A 15,669-nucleotide genomic window follows, 5' to 3' on the forward strand; every position below is an offset into this window, starting at 1 on the left:
CTAATCTTATCAATCAAGTCCCCATGTACACGCTTTTCATCGACCAGGTTCTTCTATCAAAGTAATTAAAGATAGGGGAAAAAAAAAACAACACATTTGGTCATTTACTAGCCATGCCCTCTCCAACAGATCATAATTTTCCAAAATCCTAGACGCGAAACACCCAATTTCTTCATTCATCCAGCACGTGCAAGAGCATTGATCGGAATATGAAACCGCTTTGATCGTGCCTTGAATGTCCCCAACTTGTTTTGATCGAAGAAATTTAACCGGCATGCTCGCTATCCTAAGTAGCTTGGAGACTTAATTAAAAGGAATGTATAGCTGGGGACTGATTCGAGGTCTGCTCGAAAGAAATCAAAGGTCAGCGACTCATTGCCGGTGAGTGGCTGGGTGCCAAATTTCCCAGTCCATGAATTACACCTGGTAAACTCAGCAGGATAGGAGTGATTACTTGAGACTTTTCTGCTAGTTGACGTGTGATCGTAGGAAAAATGTGGTGGTGGTGGAGGCGGACCTAAAGCATAGTTGCCAGAAATAATATTATGATTATAGTAGTGGCACTAAATTATCTCATCTGATGGTAACAAACTATACCAGTCCAGCAAGTTATCCAGAGACCCAATCAATTCGAGGTATTGATTGACCAAAATTTTAAAATATAAATTTATTTTTTATTATTTTAGTTAATAAAATTAATAAAACTTCGGTTAATTTATTGAATTTATTACCCCGGTTAAAACCAAGCTCTTCATCACTTGACTTTTTTTAAAAAATTCGGTATATTGTTTTTTTTTTTTTTTTAAATGGGGCTAACGTGATTTTAATTTTGCCCCTGCCCGAGTAAAGTTCTGATGCTAGGGCGAGACTCGCCTAACGTGAAACGTGTGCGGCGTTGACATGGTAGTTCACGTGTAGATTTTATGTTTTTAATTCCGGACCGTGACAAAATCACTCCACTTGGCATCTCCGTGAAGTGAAATATGCTCCGCGAAAGTGCGCTCTCTTCAACATTTGATAATCCAATGGGCAATTAATTTAAAAGTCAGGTCCAGTTACTGACGAGTCAATCTAGCCGTGAGTGCAAATGGTCAACGCATTCAGGGAATGTTTATCTCCATCAAGGGACCAGCTTTCACCGCACAAATACTGATTTTCCTATAACCTCATGCCTGACGGAAGCTCTACCAGAAAAATTAAAGATACTTTTCACGGTATAATATATATATATATAAGTAAAGATAAAATAATATTTATAATTTTTTACTACTTGACGGGATTAAGTATTTAAAAGTGTGATATAGGTTGTTTTAAAGGTAATTTTAAAATAAAAAAATAATTAAATTTTTTTTATAAAATGAAACATTTTAACATCAAAATAGATTATTTTAGTAATTTAATATTAATTTTCTTTTTCTATCACAAAATCTGGCATCCTCTCTTCTCTTTTAAATCAGGAACTTGAGGGATTGAACAAGTTTAATTTATAAAGTTTGAGGATTAAAATAAATTTTTTTGTGATTACTTTGAAATCATCATATATTTGAACTTGATCTCTTGCCTTTAAATTTTATTTTTAATCAATAAATTTGATTTGATTGTTCTTTAATGATGTAAAAAAAAACAACAATATAAAATAAAATTTTAAAGAATAAAATGAAAAAAAGAAAGAAGCAAATCCAAGTAAAATACAAGAAGATAGATCATAAACAGTACAGTAATGCACAGTATTTATACCAGAACGATTAAAGTCTTCGTGATGCAACGCGCCAGAAGAAGCGAGAAGAAAAGTGAGGAAACAGATAATAAATGAGCGAGGCCCATAGGACCCCGAATGGGAAACCGCGTGGAAGTGGTACCCACTGTCTGATTATTCGAACGAGAAAGCGCGCGAGAGTAATGGCGGACTGAAAAAAAAAACCCTTGGGTCCAGGCCTTTTTCCCCTCTCATCTGAGTTCAATCTCTCTCGCCAGTCATCATTTCCTACCACTTGCTTAATTATTTACGCCTTTTAACGGTGGCTTGAGCGATTCAAATTTAAGCTTCTTTGAATCCTTCAATAACAAAAGGAAAAAAAAAAAAAAAAGGGTTTGAATTCTCCTGCTGTTTTATCCATTCAGACGTGCCAAGCTTATCTCTATTATTTATTAGACTAGGTTATCAACTATACCTATCATTCCATGGTTTCCATGTATTTCAAGCGGTTTAAAAATATAATAATAATTATTTTTTAAAATATTTTTCGTATAAAAATAAATTAAAATAATATTTTTTTAAAAAATATTTTTAATAACAACACATTAAAATATCTAAAAATATTAAAAACTTATTTTGAATTAAATAAAAAAATAAAAAAATTTCAAATCTTTTCAAAAATTCTTTTAAAATGCAAAAATAAATGGTGTTTAAGTTTCTAATTTTAATTAAATACAGATGATAGTTGCTTTCAATGGGGGCGGAGTCAATAAATTTTGTTCGGGGGTTAAATTAATTTTTATTTGAAGGGGCTAAAACATAAAATTTACTAGTTTTAGGGTTTAAAACTATATATTTAAGGAAAGGCATATAATAATTTTTTTTAGCCAGGACCGGCCCCCTGCCCCTGATTACCTTCATCAGTCAAAAACTTTATACTTCACGTGAGAATTTGGTAAATAATTCTCATTGAATTAATGCTGTGATGAACGATGTGGTGTTTAAATTGAGATTCGTTTAGTATTTGTTTATGAATATTTGTTGCTAGATATCAAACAAGATCATGCATGCACGAGTGCTCGAGAAGAAAAAAACATATTCAAGTAGTGTAGCCTAACATTTTTTTTTAGAAATTCGATAATTAATGTTTTTTATATTCGAACAACCTAAAAACTCTCGACCCTCTCAAGAGAAAAAAGAAAGAAAGAAAACCATCAGGAGTGGTCCGATTTTCTCAACACATCAAATGGTATAGCTTTAGAGGATCTACAGCCTTTCGAGGGGTGGTTTAAATGTTTCATGAACGATCATTTTCCATCGATTAAATTGGAGGTACTGAACTTGACAAGGCTGCTTAAAACTTCTACTGTAAATAGTCTTTCAAGCTCGAAAAGTATAGCTAGGAAAGTTGAGAGTGCATGGCTTGCATAACTGTAATATCTGCTAGCCGTGGTCTTCTAAAAATTATTGGCATGTATGAGGTGTTTGAAAATATGGTAGTTGTTGTATTTTAGAGTATTTTTTTTTATTGGAAATACATCATAATAATATATTTTTTATTTTTTAAAAATTATTTTTAACATCAGCACATTAAAATAATTAAAAAATACTAAAAAATATTATTTTGAAGTAAAAAAAAAAAAAACTGCCAAGGCATCCTCAGTATCCAGGGATCTCACACCCACATGCATGTCATAAACCCTCTCACGAATTGCTCTCAGTACGTGCTGGCTCTCACTTGGAGACATGCACTTGAAATGTGAGGTCGTTGCAAGCCTTGGTCATCCACCAAACAATACAACATTCCCTTGCTTGCAAGGTAAACAACCCTCCTCCCTATCCGTACAGAAGTCCCAGGTCAATGGGTATTACTTAACGAGAGCCCTTCAATCCTCCTCGTCCAGGTCGGTTTGGACCGTACCCATCAGCGTCCAGTTTGACTGATCAATACTTGGTATTTGTAGGAGCTTTATCCAAACATCCAGTGGTGGCTCTGCAAGGTTAAAGCTAACCTTGACAAGGTGTCATGTCCGTTGTTTAACTCTATTGGAATTACTGTGGCGGAGATTGTCTTATTGGTACTTGATAATAAAGGATTACGCACCACCTAATTGCACCAGTTTGGCATACAAAGGTTAGTCAGGAACGAACGAGCGTAACCACCCGGAAGGATTGCTGGTCTAACAGGCCTGGCCCATTCTGCTCTACTTCTCGGCCTTGGGTCAAAATCCTGCCCCATCATAACTCAGCAAAAGCGTTACAGGGAAGAGGCACAACTCTGAAAATGATACGGATTTGTTATTAACATGATATTTATTTATTTATTTATTTTAAAGCAGTTGAACTTTACTGTAATTATTTCCCCCCATTGTTTTGTAATAAAATCAAACGAAAAATTAACATACTATTTCGTTTAATTTAAAACAAAGAAAAAAATAAAAAAAATTTCAAGTTCTTTTAAAAACATTTTTGAAATACAAAAACAAATAAACACCCGTATATATATACACTTGCCTGACCTTTAAACGGAACTTCGGTTTGGCAATGTGATTCCAGTCCATAATTGGAACTGCAACAGTGTGATAAGTGCATGATGTTAACTTTGTCGAGTCCAGATTTCAATTCAAGCCATTGACTAGTAACATAATTGCAACAGATGGTGCTCCATCTTCACGGCAATAGACGGAAATAGAACTGAAGTTAGATCCCAAAATCCGACCTCCAAATCAGATTCTATCAACTGACCAAGATGAGGGTGTAAACATCATATACGCAGGAGCGGTCCAACCTCCAAGGGAAATTTTGCACCCCATAGTTTCAAACTCAAACATGGGAACTGTAAAATTTTTGGCACTCAACTTAAAGTGTGTAGTTATTGATGCCTTAAAAAGAGTCTACTCTGGGCACATTATTCCACTGATGGAACTGCCAGATGGTTCCATATCCAGCCACGTTGGTAGCACAACAGGTTACTTCTCCTACAATTCTCCACAGAGATGATGCATTATCTTACCACTGTGCTGAAAAGGACAGCTATACTCATGATTGGATGGCCAATCAATCGAGCATGGCCTGACCTGGTGAACTGCAAGATTAGCAATAAAATTATCATCTAGATGAGCATAAATAAGCAACATAAAAGGAACGACTAAACAAGAAGGAGCGCGATTATTACATGATATTTTTTTTTTATGTGCTGGGAAATCCTTCCTCCTATCGAAGCTCAAACTTTTGATAGTTTTGAAGCTTTGCAAATAAATATTTACCTTCGCAACATGACAGTTTTAGAAATCAAAACCAAGACTTTGATTCTATTCAGCTCAATTTGGAGTGAAAACAAGACTACACTGTCATGCATATCATATCAACTCTAAATGTCACACTCCACCCGGAAAAGATACCCAAAAGTGTTTAAAGAAAAGAATAACATCCTGATTATTTTTATGTTTCAAAAATATTTTTAAAAATAATTAAATTTTTTTATGTTATTTTACTTTAAAGTAATATATTTTTGATATTTTTAGATCATTTTAATGTGTTAATATCAAAAATAAATAAAAAAATGCTAAATTTTAAGAGGCATTCTTAACTTTTTCAAATTTCAATCCTAGCACATCCGTGGCCCATTCGAAAGGTCCTTATTAACTGCGAATCCTAATCACAAACACCATCCACCATAGTTATTCGTACAGCTTTGTGATGATCAGCATGCAAATAATGATAAATTTGTAGACGAAACATTTCCCAAGAAACGACCTGTTCGTTTTTTTATGATTTTTCTAGCCAGTAAGAAAACTTATTCTCATTGCTTAAGAAGACCTGCGCTAATCAATATGACAACCATGCTACTTCCTAGAACCTGTTCTGCCACTCAATTACATGCTCTTGATTGTTGGGAACTGGGGAAGACGGATCTGAGGATCATTAATCCTCCTCACCAATCACATGACTTCTTGAGCATGAAAGATCCATGTATCTAAGTATCTAACCCTGAAAATTATAACATCTATATAGAACAATTGGCTGTAAATATTCATAATTGCGTTGAGAGAACTATTCGAGGACAGCAGAAAAACTAAGTTATGGACACAAACCAGGGAAAAAAAAAATGGGAATCACCTGCAGCAGTACCACCGGGATTGTAATCTAGACGATCAGCCCTTAGGATGCCCGAGGCCAAACAAATCCTCTCCAACGCGCCATAACCATTTGAAGCAGCAGAAGTATAGAATTGCACATCCTTGAATAACCCAAGAAACCACACTTCCTCTTCCTAACCAAGATAGCAGCCCTATGCAATCGATCACCCTGCATCTCTCCCTGATTTAGAAAGCCATCTGATGAACGAAAACCATGGAGAAACTGCTGATCAGAACTGCCAACACCGGAATCCATTACAGGAAAGAAAAGAATAGAATAAACATGTAGAATGTGGCAATGAGATTGAGCAACTAAGGCTTCCTAGAAGGTGCTAGACTAAACAAACATCTACGGAGAGGCAGACCGGGAGTTTCACAAGGAATAAAATATTCTGAACCTGCTAAAGACTATTGAGATGACAACTGACTAGATCAATTATTGCGGATGAGAGTGGAGTTAACAATCTTATTAGTTGAATATTTATTAACAATAACTGTTAACTAACAATTAATACTCTAAAAGCAAAAAAATTGGAAATGACAAACAACAAATACCTGATGACCAAACCTAACAGCGGTCTTCTTCCTTTCCTCATTCAATTTCCAGCCAGCCCCTTTTCAAACCCCCTCCTCCTTCCCTTCCTTATCAAAACAAAACCAAAAGACAAAAAATGAATACCCGAGTTGACATTGAAATTCAATCACAAGATGAGCACATGCAATAATTTACCTAGCTTCCGGAGCGAACATTGAGCGGACGAATCTCCATTTTTAGAGCAGGGAAAGACGAGTTGGAGAAAAGAGGGTGAAAATCCTGACCGACCAGTTTAATGAGAACGAAAGACTTGTCTTTAATTCATTTCCCTCCAAGCATCAGGATACGGGCACCGAGGAGCAGCAGTTAAGTACACTTTCTTACCTTGCTTGCTATATGCTGAAAGGAACCTTGCAAGATCATCCCGGTGTAGGTATGTTCTTCCTTCCATCAGGCCTCGAATCTTGAGTGCCCATCTGCGCAAAAAACTTCAAGCTCAAAACCCCATGATAATATCTAGAAAAAGCTGAAGTTAAAGCATTATAATTATTGCTCATCTGTCCAAGTAAAATGATATGGATGAAAGAGACGGAAATTGTTTGGATAAAAGAATTATTCTCTTATTATTTTGAAAAAAATATAAATTTATTTCAAAATTATTATAAATATACTGTATATTTATTTTTATATTTTCATCTTAATATTTTTAATCAAATTTGTTTTTGTACTTATATATATAATAATTCTGTGTCATAACATTAACTAAATGCAATTTAAGAGATAAAGATATACTCTAATTTATTAAATTCTTTAAAAATAATAATAAAAAAACGTACACCATCATATTAAGTTCACAGTCACTGGGTCTAGAAATCAGAGCCCCAGGATCCAATTACCAGTAATTTAGGCCAGTATTGGCCCATAAACACATGTAAAAATTGAAAATAGAGCTAATTATAATGTAATCCTTATAGTTTATAAGATAAAACCAATTAGTCCCTGTCGTTTAAATATTATTTAAATGACCCTTTGACTGGTGCTGGTCATTTTTAATTAAACAGTATTTTGTACCAAAAATCTGTTTTATTTTCTCATAAATATTTTCATACTATCTATATATTTTTTATAAATTTTTTATCTTGAAACAAATAAATAAGTAAAATGAAATGAATGAAAAATGTTGTAAATGAATATGAAAATAAAGGGATCAAACATATAGTTTCTGAAACCACAAGGACCGATCAATGGGTAAACTTATAATTAACCCTCGAAACCATGATTTCTTCTAAATTACACAATCAACCCTTGCACTCCTACCAAATTACCACCTCCTCTCCCTGTCAGTGCAACTGGCACGATTTCCTCGCCGGTGCAGGAACCTTTCAATATTTCTTACTCGGCAACTCACACTCACTGTCCTTGAAGTTCGAACTTCAAACTCGCTCTTCTCACTCATTTGCGAACGATTTGGAAATAAGATGGAAGAGGAGTCTTTACAAGTTCGACTCCCTTCTCCCACAGAATTCGCTTCTGAAATCGAATCCAAAAATGTCTCCGCTGTAATTCAATTCAATTCAATTCCTTCTCTATATCTCCTGCTTTTCAGAGCTTTCCATTAATACTATCTTGTTTAGAGCTTATCTATTCACCACTACTATTTTTTGGCTTCAAAGGTGTTCAATGGATGCATTAAGAACCGGAAAGCTTTCGTCGAATGGAATCCGGCTAATGGTGGTCTCGATTACTTGCAGGTTTCTTTAATGTTTTAGAATTATTTCTATTAAACGAATGTGATTGCTTAATTAATTGAAATTTAGGAACGGGTAGGATCATCTACTGTGGAAGCTATGCTATCTAAAACAGCACCTGTGTTTTACGGTGATATTAGAAGCCATGAAAGGGTAATTTTATTTTTTTTCCCATTTTTTTATTAATTGATTGATTGATTAATATTATGAATGTAGCTTTGAAGTGCTTCTTCTTATTGGTATACTGTTTGTGGGTTCAATTACTGTTTTCCACCTTTATTGACTTTTGCAAGCAAAGTATGCGAAACACGGACAATGGTCCTGATTCTTTGTTGCAATCAGGAAGGCATCAGGATGCTGTTACTGATGTAGAGCCCAGTTTTCTTTCTGGCGATGCTCCTTGACAAATTTATATAGCACAGGTTGGAATTTTGCTGTTTCTAGAGGCCGGCCGACTGTTATTTTTCTTGTTTATCGCGTTTGATACTGTGTGATATTGAATTATTACGATGGTGAAAATTTAAATCATGTTTGAATTTTAATTGTCTGTGATCAGGTTCTGATAATGAATCCTGAGGATCGAGAGAGTGTTCAACTTGAAGGTCTTAGGGATGACAATCAAACAATTTGTGCATTTCTTTCTCCACTTAGTTGTTATTTAGTTTGCCTCTTTCCGTGGTTCACTAGTTGTTTGCTGTTGATTGATTTTGCCAGCCTACATTTTTGGGGACAAAAGAACTAGCTTCTGTTAATTTGTGGATGAATAATGCTCAATCTAGGTCAAGCACTCGCTATGATCCGCTGTTTTCTTTCATTCTTTCTTTGTTTTTGTATATTCTGCACTATGGAGATTTTCTCTCTTTAGCTGCTAGTTATAGATTCATGGCAATGCTAATAGCCCTTGCAGAATTTTATTATTTGTAAAAAACCTACAAAACTCTTCGCTATTTTTGCACGCTAATGCTTTCTTCCTACTCACGCAGCTCCATGTCAAGCTTTTAGTTTGAACCCTTGACTATTGAACTATTTGGTTTAGACAGTTCCCTTTAGCAATTTATTTATTAGTTGAAAAATTGCCATTTTGTTGTACTGTTTCTCTGTTTTTTAGAATTTCAGACTCTCTTCGATTAATTAAAAATGCTTTATCTGTCCTCAAAAGGACTAATCTATTCTAGATACTGCTTTTTTGCCTACTGAGTTTGCTGGCTTTGTTCTTTACGTTATGGTATTGGCTTTAAGACTATCCCTATGCATTAGATATTGCTTATTTCGTATTTCCCTTTTGCTGAAGTATTTCTTTGTTGCAGTTGTTTTATGCCCCCCTTCTGCAAGTCCATTTTTTACCCAAAGCCTGTGTTCGTTGAGGCCTCAAACCACATGTATGCCACTTTTTTGTGAGGAAGAAGTTGATTTCTGTTCTCCCTTCATTTCGTAAGAGCAGGAAAATGTAATTCGAGTAAGGTTTGCTTAGCCACTGCAAACTTTGGAATTGTATATTTTTGTGACTGTTTATCTTTATTGTTTTGTTTTCTTCTTGCTGGCAGTTCTGTTGCTCTTGAAAACCCTGACTTCTCATTATATCCGAGAGCAAAAAGCTCCATGGACTACGCTCAGAAGGTTTTTCTTCATGCAGATGATGCACTTTTCATTCCTGAAGGCTGGTAAGGTTTAAAAATGTAACGATGCTCATGAGAAAGTTCCCGGCACTAGGAAACTTCCTGTAATATGAGAATATAATGCTAACTTGAAAAGCTTCTGATATAGTTCTAGCCTTTATTTATGTTTGGTATTGACCTTTTCTTTCTATTTTCATAACAAATTACAAGAAATCTCAGATGTGCCTTTTACTTTCTTTCATGACTTTTGTTCTCTGTTGTATCAGGGGTGTATCCATAAAGTTTATTGCTTAGTCATCACAAAAGGTGGCAGAGCTGACTAGAGAGATTGATGAATTCTTGTGGTGGAGGATGAGGAATTAGGAATTACAGTTGAGTTTGGGGAGGAAAACATAAAAATATGAGTTTTGGTAGCTATTGGTTTGTTATTGAATTCTGTAAACACTTGCAGGAATCTCACCTGAAGGCAACATAAAGAAAATGACTCATAACTGAAGGTTACAGAAATAACGTAAGACTTCCGAAACATAGGAAGTAAAACTTAACAAGAAACCAACAACTTTCTAATCCTTAAGAAACCTTAAAAAAAAAATACTCTTCTTTGTTTATGCACAATTTATTACACCATCATTAAGTCATTAGACCTATTTCTTTGACTCAACTTCACTTTTAGTATTTAATCAGGTGAGATGACTGTTGTCTCCACAGGTTCCACCAAGTAGATAGTGATGATTTGACCATTCCTGTCAACTTTTGGTGTTAGTCCAATTTAATGTCTAATATGTTAGGGCACATGGATGCTTATTATTTGCGGAGATTATTAATAAGGTGCTTTTGATTCATTATCTTCTATAATGTTTCAGTTATTTCTCCTTTTTGTCTTTTTTTTTTAAATATGAAATTGTTTAAGTTCGGTGTCGGCATCTGCAGTTAAGCTATCACAATTTGGTGATTTTGTTTTCTCTAACATGTTACATTGGCTCGCCAAATCAATGTATAAATTCAAGATTGACAGACAAAGAAATGGTACGTCCATTGCCTTGATATGCCAGATGTTGCAAATATCATTGCTTACTCCAAATTGAGACCTTTCTCTTGTTTTCGGGCACTGCAAAATGTTTTTTATGTTAGCTTGCTTGCATCATATTTACATGAATTCTTTGCCAATGTGCAGTTCTTTTTGTGAGACTGCCTTGGGTTTGTCATCAGCCACGCCTCTGTAGTGTAAAAACATTGCAGTGGAAAGAGAAAAAATGTTTCTACAAATTATTTAGTCAAAGAGATTCTGCTCGAGCTTTGAAAAGCTTGAGGGTCACTTACAGATAAAATTGTAAACCTACTTTAATTGTATTTGGATACTTTGTTGAAGCTTTTAGATTTGTTTGTAGACTAAAAGCTTTGAAATCTCAAGTATTATGACAATTGGTGCTCAAAATATCATAGTCAGAGTCTTCTTACTAAAGAGTACACATTAATGAAAATTTCAAAAGTTTTTTTCATCCAGTAAGTTTGAGTAGTCTACTATACTGTTTCTTTTCCTTCCGGTCCCTTGTTTTGAGCTTCAAGTTTATGGTCAAGCATTTCAACATGTCTATTATATTTGAAATCAGGACAGAACCAAGCACTCCCCAAGGCTTCTCCTGGCTCAGAGAAACTGGAGGCATACATGTGAGCTGCTCCATAATGGTGGAGGAGGTCAGTTTTAATAATTACACCATTAGGTTTTCTTTCCCTTTTCAGTTCTTACTCAAAGGAATTCCTAGCTTGTTTCCAGTGTCTTTCTGGAGACTGATCTTTGATAATCTTGTACCAGATCATGGTTGTTGTGACTCGAACATGTCATTCAAGAAACAGGGTTTACAAGGGCAGGACCATCAGCAGAAAGTTAAATTGCATGAATTTGAACCACGTTCTCTCCAGGCTCTTCATGAACTTGTTTCTTTAGTTCATGACTGTGTTCGTGTTAACATCACTGACCAAAGTCAATGCATACAATCAACCCCAACAAATGATTCTAAAGTTAGCATGAAAGATGAATGTGATGAAACTTTGACAACTAATTTATTTTTCTTAGAGGATAATCCAGTTGCTAAAATTCTTTGGACACTTGATCCGAGAACTCTTCAGAGCATCCTTCTTTCGATGGCGGCAAGTATGCTCTCCCTTATAAAGCTCCAATAGGTGGATGGGATTTTTATTAACAGCGTAGGAAATTCCCAGCTATCACAAAAATAAGCTCCAATAATACATGTCATATCCCTCTTCCCAGCACAAAGAACCTTGGATGCTCTAATACTGCACTTGCTTTCACCAGTGGGAGCGGAGGTACTTACACGGAAGTTTGATGGGATTGATCAACAGACAACAGAAGGCGATCGGTATTTGTCAAATTCATGAAGACCTTTTTTTTAAAAAAAAATTTATTCGTAAAAGGAAATAAGAACTTGCCTTTAATCTTTGTATTTGCTTTACAATTTGTCATTTTTTTATTTCAGGAACAAATTCTACCAAGGCTTTTATGGTGCATTTGATGATCAATTTGCTGCAATGGATGCAGTCCTTAGCGGGAAGGAATTATTTGCTCACTGGGTGATTTTTTTTTCTTCTTGAATCTGTCTTGCTTAACCACATAAATTACATATTTTATCATATTTTTATGATTTCAATTTGTATGTATTTAGGTACTTATGTTTTGCATGTGAAATCCATTAATTTTGCTTTAGGCTCAATGATTTATTTATTACTATAATGGAGTGAGGAAATAACAGTGTTTGAAATTGCTAGAGCATCCAAATGAAAAAGCTGAAAGGTAGGAATTGGGATTGCTTCCAAATTCTCCATCCTAGGACTTCGCTTCCATGGCCTATAATTCAGTAATGGCCTACGGGCTTAACTTGTGGTCAATCAACTTAACAGTGAAATACAGCAAGTTACAACCACCCAAAAACTTAATATAGTATGCAGAAATCTCATACTATATTTTAAAATTATACCAATATATCAAAATGCTATTAAAATCACAGCCCCCCCTCTGTTTGACATGTGATTTCTGAGTTTGGAGCATTCTCTCTTGGGCATTACTGTAATTGCCCCAATCTCAACCAGTATTGTCTTTGAAGTTTAATTGGTTAGACCATACATCTTCACTAGCTATGTGCCACAGAAATTTCTTTTCCAAGTTATATTCCAGCATGTTACAGATTCAATTTTGATTCTTCACTGGCCTCATGCTACGAAGCCTCTTTCTGCATGATTTTTATTGCTCCATGCAAAGATGAAGCTCTTCCTGGTTTGGAACTTAGTGATGGAGTTCACATAGCACACGTGACACATAGGTTAGAAGGTTAACATGCAAACAGATTATTTTTTGCACTTAGCCAGGATCCTTTTTAGATATTATACTAAATAGATTTTGGTGAATGAGCCCAGAAATCCATGTTTCTTACCCGTTTATTGGTATTGGTGAAACAAAAACACTCAAGTTCTTCCCGGAAAAAGTTTGCATGGTGGACTGTTGCTGTGCCATGTTAATATCGCCATGCATGATCATTACACTCACAGTTTATATACTCTGAAGTCTGGATTTTTATTCTTTTTGCACTTTAAAAGCTGTACTGGCTGAATCCAACTCTGGATTCCTACTCTTATTATAGTTTTCTGATCCAGTTCAACTTTGACCACATCGATTTTTCCCCAAATGAGCGTCTTTTTAAAGTTGTCCATGGCCTTTGCTTTCTTTTTGGTTCTTTGTATTTTCCTATCTTCATCCGCATCTTCATCTAGACGAACTTTTATTTGTATTAGTTTTGTGGCATCATCATCTTTATCTTTGATTCATACGCAAGTGTCGTAAAGTCTTCCAAGCATGCCTATAGATAAATGAGTACATTCTAAAAGTTTTCTACTATGCTAAAACAGAATTGGTTGTTAAAGATGAACATTATATTGATCAGCTTTGATGCATTGGGGACTGATGAGTATAAATTTGACATTTAATATTCTTGTTGCAGGCATTTGAAAAATCTCTCGATAAATACTCGGGAGTAAACTTTGACGTTCCACCACCAATTTGATAGGCCATGCAGTGATGCAACTTCATGAAAGAATTGGTCCCACCTGCAGTATTAAAAGAGTCGAGCAAAGCATTTCCATAGAAGCAGCTTTCTGTCATAATCGGTACTTTTACATGTGAGTCATCCATGCTGTAGAAATATAAATGATTGCTAACTTTGAATAGTGCTGTATATGTCACATCTTTCAATATGCCACACTATCCCAAGTAATTTGACTCTTAATGAAACTAACTCAGCAGATAAAAAGTGTGTAGTCTGAATTATAAAACTTCATGTTCTGTCCAAAATGGTCTGTCGAGAACGCATAAGCTATTAATATCTGTCGGCATCAATAGCAATATCTTCCCTAAATAATGGCTTTCGTCTTTAAATCAGAGCAACACTGGAGAAAGAGGCAACATGTGGACAATAATCTGACATTATGTATGTTTCACCCAGCCAACAAGCATCTCTGCTGTCAACACAAACCAAAAGGAAAGGTCACGTAACCATATAGTTGTTAACAGATAACGCTTGTCTGGTTTCTCACCTTCTGTCATTTCTTTATTATGAAAGTATTGCTGAAATCTTGTTAGTCAAAATTTATGAGGTAAAAGAAAATGAGGTTTCATGGAATACTTTCAAAGATGCAATTTATACTGTATTAGAGACCATGGCGGTGTATATGCTATATTTTACTTTTTCTCAATTCATTACTGATGATACTTATGAGGCGTTGTGTGGAAAATAGTATGCTGCATGGGGATTTGCAGCAGGAGGATTAAAGAGGAAAAAGCATAGAAAAGAAGGCTTTGGTAATTGCTAGGACTGGGAGGAAGAAAAGAGGGAAAAGGAGGGTTTGTTAAGATGAGGTTCCCTAATGGAAGATGACATATGCAAGGGTGTTAAGAGAGGAAAAGGGTGGAGATAATGGAAGAGAAACTTTTGGCTTGTCTGGTTGTGCGGCAGAGGGATATAAAAAAGATGCAGTCTTTTTTAGCAGGCAAATGGCATGTATAGTACCTTAACCCAGCAACTTACACATATACTTTCTAAAAGCTTGGATATTCCATATAACACCCGCAACCTCTCCTTTTTATTAATCCCCAGGTGTATCCTCCCTCTTATCCTAGTGAATATACAAAGTTGCGGCAACAAGAATTTTGCCCATTACTCTTCTCTGGTTCAGATGCTCCGAGTATATATGCAAATTGAACCTGAAAATCTTCAGGATCAACGAAGAACTCTTCATACACCTTCTTTGGGGATAAACAAACCCTAAAATCATGGAAACCATTTTGTACGTGATTCTTCTAGTCATTATCTAGATGTGTATCGTCGGTTGCAAGGATATTGACTTGCAAATTTCACTGTTTTCAGATGGAGACTGGTCTCTTGACATTGCAATTTAATTTGTTCAAGAATGAGATCGACTGGTGGGTCATGGAAACAAAGTAGAGAAAAATCATTGGAATCTTAATAATATTGGTTAAGCTGCCTACCATAACATGGGGACGTGCACAAAATTTGATAAAGGGATGTAGGGAGGTCATCAAGGAAAAGAGGACTCAGAGAATTGTAATTCAAAGTTGTATTGAGCATCTTTTTCATAACCGTTGACAATTCTCTCTTCTCCTCTCCTCTCTTCTTTTTCCTTTTGGTTTAGTGCCACTATGTCCCGGACCACCACCACACTCGCACAAATACACATACAGCATCAACTTAGTAGCCTTTTTACTCACGCTTATAACAGGTTTTACAGCCATTTATACCATCTTTAGAAAAGGCTACATTTCTTTGATATCATCAAAAAAAATTCCCCTTAGTACCATAAAGTGGTGGTAGACGAAAAAGAAATTCTTGGAAATTGCTAATATCTCTTG

The 15,669-nt window shown here is 35.3% G+C and overlaps 2 long non-coding RNA genes across 34 annotated transcripts; one reads left to right on the forward strand and one right to left on the reverse strand.

The window, feature by feature from the left end:
• Positions 1–3,239: 3,239 nt before the first annotated feature.
• LOC133691921 (uncharacterized) lies at positions 3,240–6,920 on the reverse strand. Of its 3 annotated transcripts, none has more exons than XR_009841758.1 (5): positions 6,566–6,920; positions 6,391–6,477; positions 5,816–6,033; positions 4,216–4,781; positions 3,240–3,974 (listed from the first exon to the last, which is right to left on the reverse strand). It is a non-coding gene; the product is annotated as an uncharacterized LOC133691921 (long non-coding RNA). The 3 variants fall into 3 exon arrangements; XR_009841760.1 differs by having other exon boundaries at positions 5,816–6,071; XR_009841759.1 differs by lacking the exons at positions 3,240–3,974; positions 4,216–4,781 and adding an exon at positions 4,853–4,962.
• A 936-nt stretch (positions 6,921–7,856) lies between these two features.
• On the forward strand, positions 7,857–15,358 carry LOC133692549 (uncharacterized). Of its 31 annotated transcripts, none has more exons than XR_009841927.1 (12): positions 7,881–7,929; positions 8,044–8,121; positions 8,461–8,540; positions 8,675–8,720; positions 8,833–8,897; positions 9,426–9,574; positions 9,663–11,429; positions 11,548–12,112; positions 12,230–12,323; positions 13,745–13,922; positions 14,183–15,086; positions 15,167–15,357. It is a non-coding gene; the product is annotated as an uncharacterized LOC133692549 (long non-coding RNA). The 31 variants fall into 31 exon arrangements; XR_009841928.1 differs by having other exon boundaries at positions 7,915–7,929; positions 8,465–8,540; XR_009841925.1 differs by having other exon boundaries at positions 7,880–7,929; positions 8,675–8,897.
• Positions 15,359–15,669: the final 311 nt, after the last annotated feature.

Source organism: Populus nigra, chromosome 4 (assembly GCF_951802175.1).
Source record: "Populus nigra chromosome 4, ddPopNigr1.1, whole genome shotgun sequence".
Lineage (NCBI taxonomy): Eukaryota > Viridiplantae > Streptophyta > Magnoliopsida > Malpighiales > Salicaceae > Populus > Populus nigra.